The following is a 10,803-nucleotide window of genomic DNA, read 5'->3' on the forward strand; positions in this document are numbered from 1 at the left end:
TTCACATATAATTTGGTCACATTGTAAAATTGCCATGTGACAAAGTAAAATTGAAAAATGGTCACAGTTATGTTGACTAGTTAAACATTAGTAGGTCACAGTAATAAGGTCACAAAGAAAAGAGGTCACATGGACCAATATACCCGTGGATTGTTATTGTGAGCAATTCCCATGTGAATTGTTAATTGTTATCTTATCAGTCTACCTCGATGAGTTACTGAGTATATGATGATTTTTACAGACAATATTTAGTGAAAAATTTACCTTGCGAATTGTTAATTTGAGCAATCTACCCCGTGAATTGTCGTTGTGGCAAATTTACTCTGTGAATTATTAGTGTGGGGGTGATGTGACGTGTAAATATGGGGATGAATGGTTAATGTTTCCAATTTACCCCGTGGATTGTTAATGTGACTACTTTACCCAATGAATTGTTAATTTGGTGGCCAATTTACCTTGTGAATTGTTAATATGGCCAATTTACTCTGGAAATTGTTAATGTAAACAATTACCATGTGAATTGTTAATGTGGTCAGTTTAGACTGTGAATTGTTTATGTGGTCAGTTTAGACTGTGAATTGTTAACGTAACCAATTTACCTTGTGAATTGTTAACGTGACCAATTTACCTTGTGAATTGTTAATGTGACCAATTTACCTTGTGAATTGTAAACGTAACCAATTTACCTTGTGAATTGTTAACGTGACGTTAACTAACGGGTCTATTGGTCTATTCCCTCTCCTCGGGTCTGTAATAGGTCTTATTCTCATGTGAAAGTTAAGCCCTCCATATGCCCAAAATTTATCACAGGCCTCCGACAGGCCCCAGACCCGTTTCAGAAGGGGCTTTAGCCTCTAGGGCCTCGCCATTTTACGCCATTCATTTTTGGCCTCCTCATCAGGCATTTTCTAGATAAACCCCCAAGTTCTTAGTATTCTAGGTATCTGATAGTTTCTGACAACAAGCTCTTGTGAATCATGTTTGATTATTTGTTCCTTCTAATTCCCAAGAGGACAAAGGACATCCAGAACACAATCTGCAGTGCCGTAATTTTACTTCCCCAGGAAACTTCATTCTCTGTAAGGACATTATGTCGTCTTCCTGTCATAAAGAGTGAAAATAATCAATTGATAATAAAACAAAGGATGTGCAGGTCTGGTTCAAATAACCTTTTTTCAAAACAATTTGTTGTAAATAAATAGAAAGAGATATTGGTCATGGTAAGACTGGGTAAATATTGATTTATTGATTTTAAAAATCGATATTCTGCAGTTTTCTATTGAATACAATACTTCTAATTGTTGGTTAAGTATGTTCTTTAAAACTGGTTGACAAACCTAAACAATTCATTGAGATACGAAACAATAGTTAAACATTTCTTCCCCTTTTCTCTAATTAAATGTTCTGCTTCTCTGCTTGTCAATATAATTTGCCTTCATGTTCATAACCGTTGCGTATGAAGTGATTTTCACGTTGCAGGTCAATAATGTCAACGTAACAAACCATAGTTAATCCTTGAATAACTGTGTTTATTGAAACAGAACTGTATTATCGGAAACTTATAGTACATAATGATATTTTCAATATAGATTGTTTCTAATTTCTTTCTTGCGAGGGAAACCCTCTCAGGATCTCAGGAACCGTTTTTTCCATTTATCGACTTGAAAATAAAACGATGACTGCATGAGGCACCGACAGAGTAAGCACTACCACTAGCTCCCTCTTTCTCCATCCTTTCATATATTGAACACGAACCTAGTGCCAGCTTATTTATTTTTGTATGATAAATAGCTGAGCTACCTGTCGAATAATTAGACCAAACTTTCGTTCGCTTATATTTTTAATATAGCCACTTCAGTTAGGGTCTAATAACGGCCTTCTCCAAAGTTGAGATTTTGAGACGCGATCAATATTTTGATTTGGTTTAATTAGACTGGACAAATACATAACTTTATTTGTATTCTGATTCTATCTTGAATGGTCGAGTTATAAAGATTCAGATTCAAAGTGTGACTATGAGTATTCTCCATTGAAATCCTACAGGCCTTTTTCAAAAAATGCCGTCACTAAAATTTACATGCTGTACTTGTCAGCTTATGCTGCTTAAGCTTTATCTGACTTATATATTAGATATTAGGTCGTAGGAACATCCGAGTGATAAAGTGAAAGTTTGAGGCCTCGAACATACTCTCCTTTCATCTAATGTCAATATTTTCTATAGTTAATGAAACATTGAGCAGTGTATTGAAGCATCACGTTTTGTCTATACAGGATACTATACAATAAGATGATCTAGTTACGTATATCATTTTTTTCATCATTAATTCATGTTTCTATACCAGTCACACAAGTTTCACAGAATCAACTGATTCATAACATCAGACACTAAAGGATCTTATTTAAGAAATCTACATTTTTTGTACACAAGATCGCTCGGGTTGGCCATAGACTTTTATATATTCATATGGATATTATTTTGTATATCATTATGTATTGGAATATACACAAGTCTCTGGTAGTTTGTATGACCAACCAATCTTATTACGACATCTAATAGTTTGATTTGGAAAAACCACACTCTTGGATTGAAATCTGATTGGAAATGAATCTAACAACATTTTTTATTATAGATTAAGTAACAATGTACAATTGCAATTTTCTGTGGAAAAAACTAACAATCTGGTGTAGCAAGAAGAACACAATAGTTTGGCCCTATTGCAAGTCTCAGTGTTGGGTTAATATATTGATAAATCGTAAATAGCCTACAATGATTTTAGGAACAATAATATTGATATTGAGAAAATAACACAATTTATTTCATATAGATCAATACAAAGCGTACAAATAAAATACCTATCAAATATTTATACAATGTAAATAATTCTATACTACAGTTTATAATTTCTATATCATCTTTACTCAATGAATCACTTTATAATAAAATTGGAAATAGATTCTAGCGATTGAGACTCGTCTCGCATAACAACTGATAGGTTACAAAATGCTAACCAATCAAATCGTTTAAATCACGTTGTAAACCAATTGAAATTCTTCATTTATTTTTGGCGGGAAAATGAAAGAATGCTAAAAATTGTAACTTCAGATGATAGGGGATATGGATAACTCAAATTGAGCACTATCAAATGACATTTAAACGACTGCATACCTCAATCCCCGTTGCATTTTCATCATCAGGCACCATCGGAATATGTTTACTAAATTGTAGTCTTTACCTAAACTGATGATAAATCACAGTGAATGTTATATTTGTAAATGTGTGATCTGATGTGTTAATGAGAATCTTCTTCTCGTTTCATTTGAATACTTCATAGATTGTTGGAATCTTATCTGTAGTAATTCAGCGTTGATTATAGTAAGTACAAATGACTGCTAGGTACTTGGCGGTATTATAGTACTGATTATTAACTTGTTGTAAACCATGCCTATCGTCAACGAAAGAAATTTTTATATTCAATTTTGAATTGGATATCTATGCTAGAATTTCTTTACTGTCAACCTTTAATTTCATGGAGTTATAAATATGGTCAGAATCCAAAGGAGCAGATGTTATAAAGGGATAAGAAGACATCCCCAAGAGCCACTCTTTGACTAACAAGTTATATTAATAATATCACACGTCGCTGAATTTATCGATCTTAATTACTTATAAATTTAATATTATAAACCTCGAGGACAGCAAATAAAATCAAGTTAACACGGTGGTAAGATAAAACCAAAATTTTAAATATCGTTATCAATTATGGAGGAAATTTAAAAATGTTTAATGAAAACTGTCTTATATTAATTAGGCTACATTATCCACAAGGTCTTGTTGAAGCATTAAATAAAACAGAGCTCGGGATATAATCGCAAAAGTCAATGGCATTCATGAAATTACACCAAAGTAGGATATCTATTTGGAGATATAGATTAATTAAAATCTCTAGGGTGCCATTAACCTATATATTGTTGATTCGTATCGTAACAATTATTCAATTCTACTGACTCCTTTGACTGTGACTGTATGAAGCGAATAAAATTTATCGGATTGTTTAGCCTCCTACATACATACTTCACTAAGTCTTTATATTATTATTATTGAAGTAGGCCCTATATTATAGAATCTTTCAGAAATTCGAAATATTCGGGTTTATAACTATTCCTTGCTGTCCGTATTGCATTATACTGGATGTAGTGTAAAAAATTATTTCTAATGTCTAATACGCCTTTTCTAGTTGACTATGATATAAATTATGCCTTCGGGTGTTTGAAGAGTCGTTACATAATTAAGGCTTACTTTCGATTTGCGATTTTCTACGAATTATAACACTTTGATTTATCATTATATTTCCGAAAATATTGGAAACGAACTGCCACTTAATTATATGGACCATGAAGGTTGAATTTTCACTAATTTCCGTTACCTTGAAAATCATATAAATTCAATATTGAATTCTATTCCAATAAAACCGATACATTTAGATTTTTACCACGTTTATAGAATTAGTATTTTGACAGGCTTTTAAGGGATTGTAAAAGTTTTTTCTATAGCATCATTTGCACCATTCAAATTTTCAGATTTCTGAGGTTCTTACAATTCAACAAAAAAACTGTGTTTGATGACGTCACTAATCATCAATACAATGCTATCAAGGCCCTTTGCGATTAATGATGTCATCAAAGAGTTAATTTTAGTGCGATTGCAAGAATCGCACATATGTGATTGAAAATTGGAATGAAGCAAATTAATGTTATGAGTGTACACATACACACATCCGATACACATGAAAAATTTAGAAAACCTCTTTACAATGTCTTATCATATAGGTGCGCATATGATCTCAAGGCAAATCAACTTCTATATCATTTTAGTGTAAAGGGCTCAGAATAACTTGGGATTGTACATTATTCATTTATGTAAAAATTAGAAAAAATAATAGGACGGGATTGTTCTCTTTATTTCTGTTCAAACATAAAATTATATACATGTACTCCTATTATGTTGTTTGACTAGTTACCTAAAGAATGTAAAAGTTTGGGTGTATCATTTGTTGTTGACATGGAAATGCATGTTGTGATATAAATCTATGTACAATATATATATCTTGCCAATAAAATAGGCCTACTTATGTCATTTGTAATATTTGACTTGCCTTGTCCTAAAAACCTGCCAAATTCTGTTAATCTTAGTCTTTCTATTATTTACTCAGACTTATACAATTGCAGAATAATGGAGTAAAAAGTATTTTATAATACGTTCTTTATGCTGTTAATATGTTTTAATCATTCACATATTGTTAGATTTACATTATTGTAATTTTGTTCACTCAATCTCTATACACGTTTTTATTCAAGTTATAATAGAATAACATATTCAACGGTTATATCACTGGTCTGTGTGTTATTTACCGTTTTTATAGTCATTATTACTGGTTTATTTGATTACATAAAAAGGTTAAAGGTGAAAATGAAAAGACTGGTATATTATCTGCTTGTTTGTTGGTTTGTGTATGATTTTCATTGATATACAGTAGTTACACTTTGTACCACAACACATTGTAATATAAAGGGATACATTACAATTCTTTTAGATTAAAAAACTGACTTCTGATTCGTCTGTAATACAAAAAAAAAACAAAAAAACAAAAAATGATTTGTGTACGTGCCTGTAATTGATATCTCTTGTCCTGATTTTCTGCATCTGATCGAGCCAATCCAGACGGACAATGTCATGTAGTGCACAACGAGGGAAATTTTGCCCGACCATTGGCATAAGCCTATTCTTCTCAACCTGTAGCAATTATGCGAGGTCTGAGACACATATTACAATGTGTTTCAATAACAATTTCCAACATTGCATAACATATACCGATCTTTGCTGGGATGGAACCCTGAACAAGCGTTTAACGTGTAGTCACACTGAAGGGGAAAAACGCCTTCAGACATGTAGGGCTTTGCACCTCTGGGCACCGACAGTTGTCCCTAATTTAGTCAGTTTTTCCTCTTTGGTTGGTAGATGACAAGTTAACGTTCGCTTCCAGGGGGTGCTGATATCGCAAATTATTTTCCCTCTTTGATATTTCGACAGTTATAATACTCGAGCCGTCCACCGGTCTAAATAGCTACCAGTACCAGAGACTCGATTAGAGGCAGTTGTTTCGGACTATAGAATTAGGGAACACTTGATATTGCACAAATCGTATGAAAACATGTTGACTTTACGGTACAGTTTTGAACCTAAGGTTTTTATGCACATTAATGAGATCTTGTACAAGCCTATTTCAATTTCTATATTTTGATGAATGATACTACAGCCCTTGTAACAAATTGACTAAGACTAAACTAAATGAAATTTGTTCAGTTGTGTGGGCGTATAGCCTTTTACTTTTCGGGTGACCGCTCGTTTACATTGTAGCCTACTATTAGATAACTAATACTATCACTACAATCCATATATTACAAATGAATTACCATCAATAAATCTCACGAAGATAATTCTTATTATTCGATTTCATAATGGAATGTGTAATCATTTTACTGGCCTATTGTAAAAACTGTGGTCTGTAGTCAGAGTTCATTCTCTTGGAAAACATGGCGGCGACGGCACGGGTAGAATTTTGTCAGTCACCTCTTTGGGTTTGTATAAAACATTTATGTATTAAACTAGACTTATAACTCATATGTTATGCTTTGGGAAGCTTTTCCAGACTAAAAAGAAAATACTCTCAGTGTCAGTTTGCTATGTCGAAAGATTATCACTTGAATTTTTTTTACAAAAAATACAAGTACAGTGGTCACTGGTGTAACCTATTTTCGTCCATATAACGATTCAACATTAACGTTAAAAATCGGAATTTTTTTTTTTAGTCTTAGATGTTTCCTCAGATATTCTACAAAATAATTAGAACTTATTTGTTTCGATTTTATTTATGAATCCCTCACTTTGACCCATATTTCATGAGTATCCACCTCGACAACGGTGGCAAAATGTGTCACCTATTTTCGTGTACAATGTTTGATCTATAAATAAGTCAAGAAAAACACGTTGTATGGATACCCGTTGGTATGACAATTCCTTCAAAGAACCATGATTTAAAAGAAAAAATAGTGACTGAGAAAATAAGATACGTAGCGTGATTTACTGCTAAATGTCATTGAAATAACATAAGAGTATGTGTTGTGTTCCATAGAATTTTTCTGCCGACACGGAATCCTCTAGTTAATCACATGACTTCATTCATTAGACTACATTCTAGCAGACGAGACTTGGATGAAAAATAGGTTAGCACGAAATTTGGTTACTTGATTGTACGACTACGACCAGATCCCTGTAGATTCAGATTCGCATATTTCCTCACAGTAAATGAATCTTCAATTACACATTGAATTCGCTTGATTGAATACTTAATGACCCAAATTATAAGATGATCGTGATGTTGATGGCAAATACACACGTGACACTGTGTAGTAAGCTATCTATCGTCTAGCCTTACCGCCCCCTTACCACCATAGATATCATAGGAAATGTACGCTTACGACTTTATTGTGGCCAGTTTGTCTGCAATTTGTAGACAAGATTTGTGGTCAATTTGTGCAAAATTTGCACTTCACGCATAGAAATCGTATCCACACGAAAGACCATCAATTACAACACCTACTCTAGTTATGTTTATTTATCGGAAATTTCAAATCTATGTAAAAGTACCAATATTACTGTCAGAGGAGGTCATAAAACTATCAAGGACTGACGTGATATTACATTTATAATAAGCATGGTAAATTTTCACATGCAATTGTTAAAGTGAAGTGTGTTCACTTTGATTGTAAAATTAGGCCTACAAAGCCTTACATTTCTATAGAACTGTATACCATTTATCAATTCTTTTTCCTCTCTAACTCCTTCAGTGATTTGACAGTCATTGCTTTTCTGATGGATGAAATGGCCATAACTTAGGCACATTATCTTGAAAATTTCATATTGAATTATTTTAGTATTACAGACAATATTAGATAATGTAAATATTATGGCCTAATTTAATTGAATGAAATGTAGTAAATATCTGTTAATGAAATGTATCATTCATATAAATATGATACATCTGTCACTCCTGTCAGTAAAATATTCATAATAAAAACTATATTCTATGAGAAAATCAGCACCTTCAATAAAATTAAAATTTTTTCAATAGTGGGAAAATTCTTGATTGTCATGTTTGTATTTTGTTGCCATGGAGATTTTCCTACTACTACCTGATACAGGTCCACTAATGAAGTAAACTTATACAATAATAATAATAATAATAATTTATTTATTTAAGTGTCACCGTCCATATATACAGAGAATAACAACAATAAAATAATTACAGCATTATAAAATGGACGCCAGCCGGCTTCGACTTATGAGACACCTTAGAATTATATCATAAAACTACATTCAATGAGACAGGTAAAACACAAATATACAAGTAAAATAAACATTATGATAAATAAAAAGGCTCAGGGTATCACAGTCTGTTTTCTACGTTCAAACATTTCAAAAATACATGCGGCAAAATATGATAAAATTCGTTCGTTTGTCATTAAAAAACACAATTTATTTACATTATTATAAAATAAAAAATCTGGATTAATAAAACAGGCTTCGGTACATAAAACTTTTCTTATATCAGTGTATAATTTACAGTTAAAAATAAAATGCTCCTCATTTTCAATTTCCCCATTATCACATAAAAGACACTTCCTTAAGCAGAGAGGTTCGGGGAGTCTAACAAATCTTCCAGTTTCAATTCTCAAAGGGAGTGAACCCGCTCTAAGTTTGGACAAGACGCGTCTGTGAGCTCTATTTTTAATAATTTTGACATACAGTTCTGTTCCGAATTCAGTTTTGTACATGCGGTATGACCGGAGTTTGTTTCCATTAACATGTGTGCGGTCATTCCATACATCCCTTGACCACTGACCCACTTCCCTTTGCCATAGACTATCCCACACATCATCAATACATACAGTGTCACTTTGATCATTTAATACATGTAGTTCTCGACCGATACTTAATACTCGGTGATCCCAGGAAGACTTACGTCTACTGGCCCATTTATGTACAGTTTTACAAAGAATATTATCGTTGAGTTTAAGTCTATTCCAATATCTAAACAATTCAATCTTAACTAAATTATCACCCTTCAGCCATCCCATGTCCCCCATTGCTGCCAAATTACTACTTCTTTTGCTCAAACCAAGGAAGAATTTGCATGCGTTACTGTGCAGCGCATTAATACAGTTATGTGTATTAATACCCCAAATACATCATTAGTTAATACGAAAAATTTCCTTCTATGCGAATTTAGGCATTTGAAATAAAACAGAATAAGATATAAGCTTAACTCCTTAGTTTTGAAAACAACAAAGCTTTTTAAAATTCTTGTCAAACAAATCTATTTAATTTATGTAAAATTCAGAAACATGATATTAATCAGCAGATTTTTTTACTTAATCACTGTAAAAATCTGATAGTTTAGCTTCATTTTTCATTCTACTAGTCAGAATGACAAAGCAGAATTTAAAATAGAAACTAGGGATGGTTGACAAGTTCAAAACAATTGATTATTTAACGTTGTTGGTAATGCATATAAATTAATAGAGTAAAATAGTCCATTTAGATATTTGTACATTAAATACATTTGGGAGTGATTTATGTGGGCCAATCATAAAAATTTAATAGATTTTCAAACGATAACAGAGCACTCATATCTATCTTTTGAAACTGAATATTTACTTCTTTCTTTTTGACAGAAATTATGATTTTTTACACAATAATTGAAGACTTGTTACTCATTCTTCTAATTCATCCCTTTCATGGTTAGAAATGATGATATGTGCCTGCACACAATGATTTAAATTGACCAATGGGCATCTTCAGTTTCAGTCCTGACAAACATCATTTACTACTGACAAAGAGATAGAAATATATCATTAAGCAAAATAAATAATTGTTATTTTGTATAAAACCAACATACAACCAGAAAAACTGATTATCAACCTAATTGATTCTGGAATTAAGTAGAAATTATTAATAATAATTGAATATCATTATATTTGTGACATCTGTTAAATGATTATACCAATGTTAAATAATAGCACATATGATATTTATGAATTGAATTTTTTATCATTAAATTAGAATGCATACATTGGTTCATATTTACGGAGCCCCTAAGGCGCAATTGTAAACATATTTATTTATTATTTCGTTTAAACGAAATAAAAAGATGGGTTAATTATTTCGTTTAAACGAAATAGACGAAAAAATTAATTCGTTTAAACGAAATAAACACAGTGTATTTCGTTAAAACGAAATAATTATTTCGTTTAAACGAATTAATTATTTCGTTTAAATGAAATAATTATTTCGTTTTAATGAAATAATTATTTCGTTTTAATAAAATAATAATTTATTTCGTTTAAACGAAATAACATTTCGTTTTAACGAAATAATTAATTCGTTTAAACGAAATAATTAATTCGTTTAATCGAAATAATAAATAAATATGTTTACAATTGCGCCTTAGGGGCTCCGTACATATTCATATTCTGATTATCTTTGGTCTTTATTTTAAAGTCACTGTATGAGTATTTACGTGTTAAATTAAGATTTACCATAGAAGGGTTCTTTCGGTAATGTTAAAAGAGATAGAGTAAAGTTGTGTATATGCGGATATACATTTTACCAGCCTTCTGTAACTCTATTCAGAGTTAAAATTCAATTTGCAGATTCTCTTACAGTTTGACAACAATAATGTATTG

The sequence above is a fragment of the Lottia gigantea genome (assembly GCF_000327385.1).
Source record: "Lottia gigantea unplaced genomic scaffold LOTGIsca_6, whole genome shotgun sequence".
Lineage (NCBI taxonomy): Eukaryota > Metazoa > Mollusca > Gastropoda > Lottiidae > Lottia > Lottia gigantea.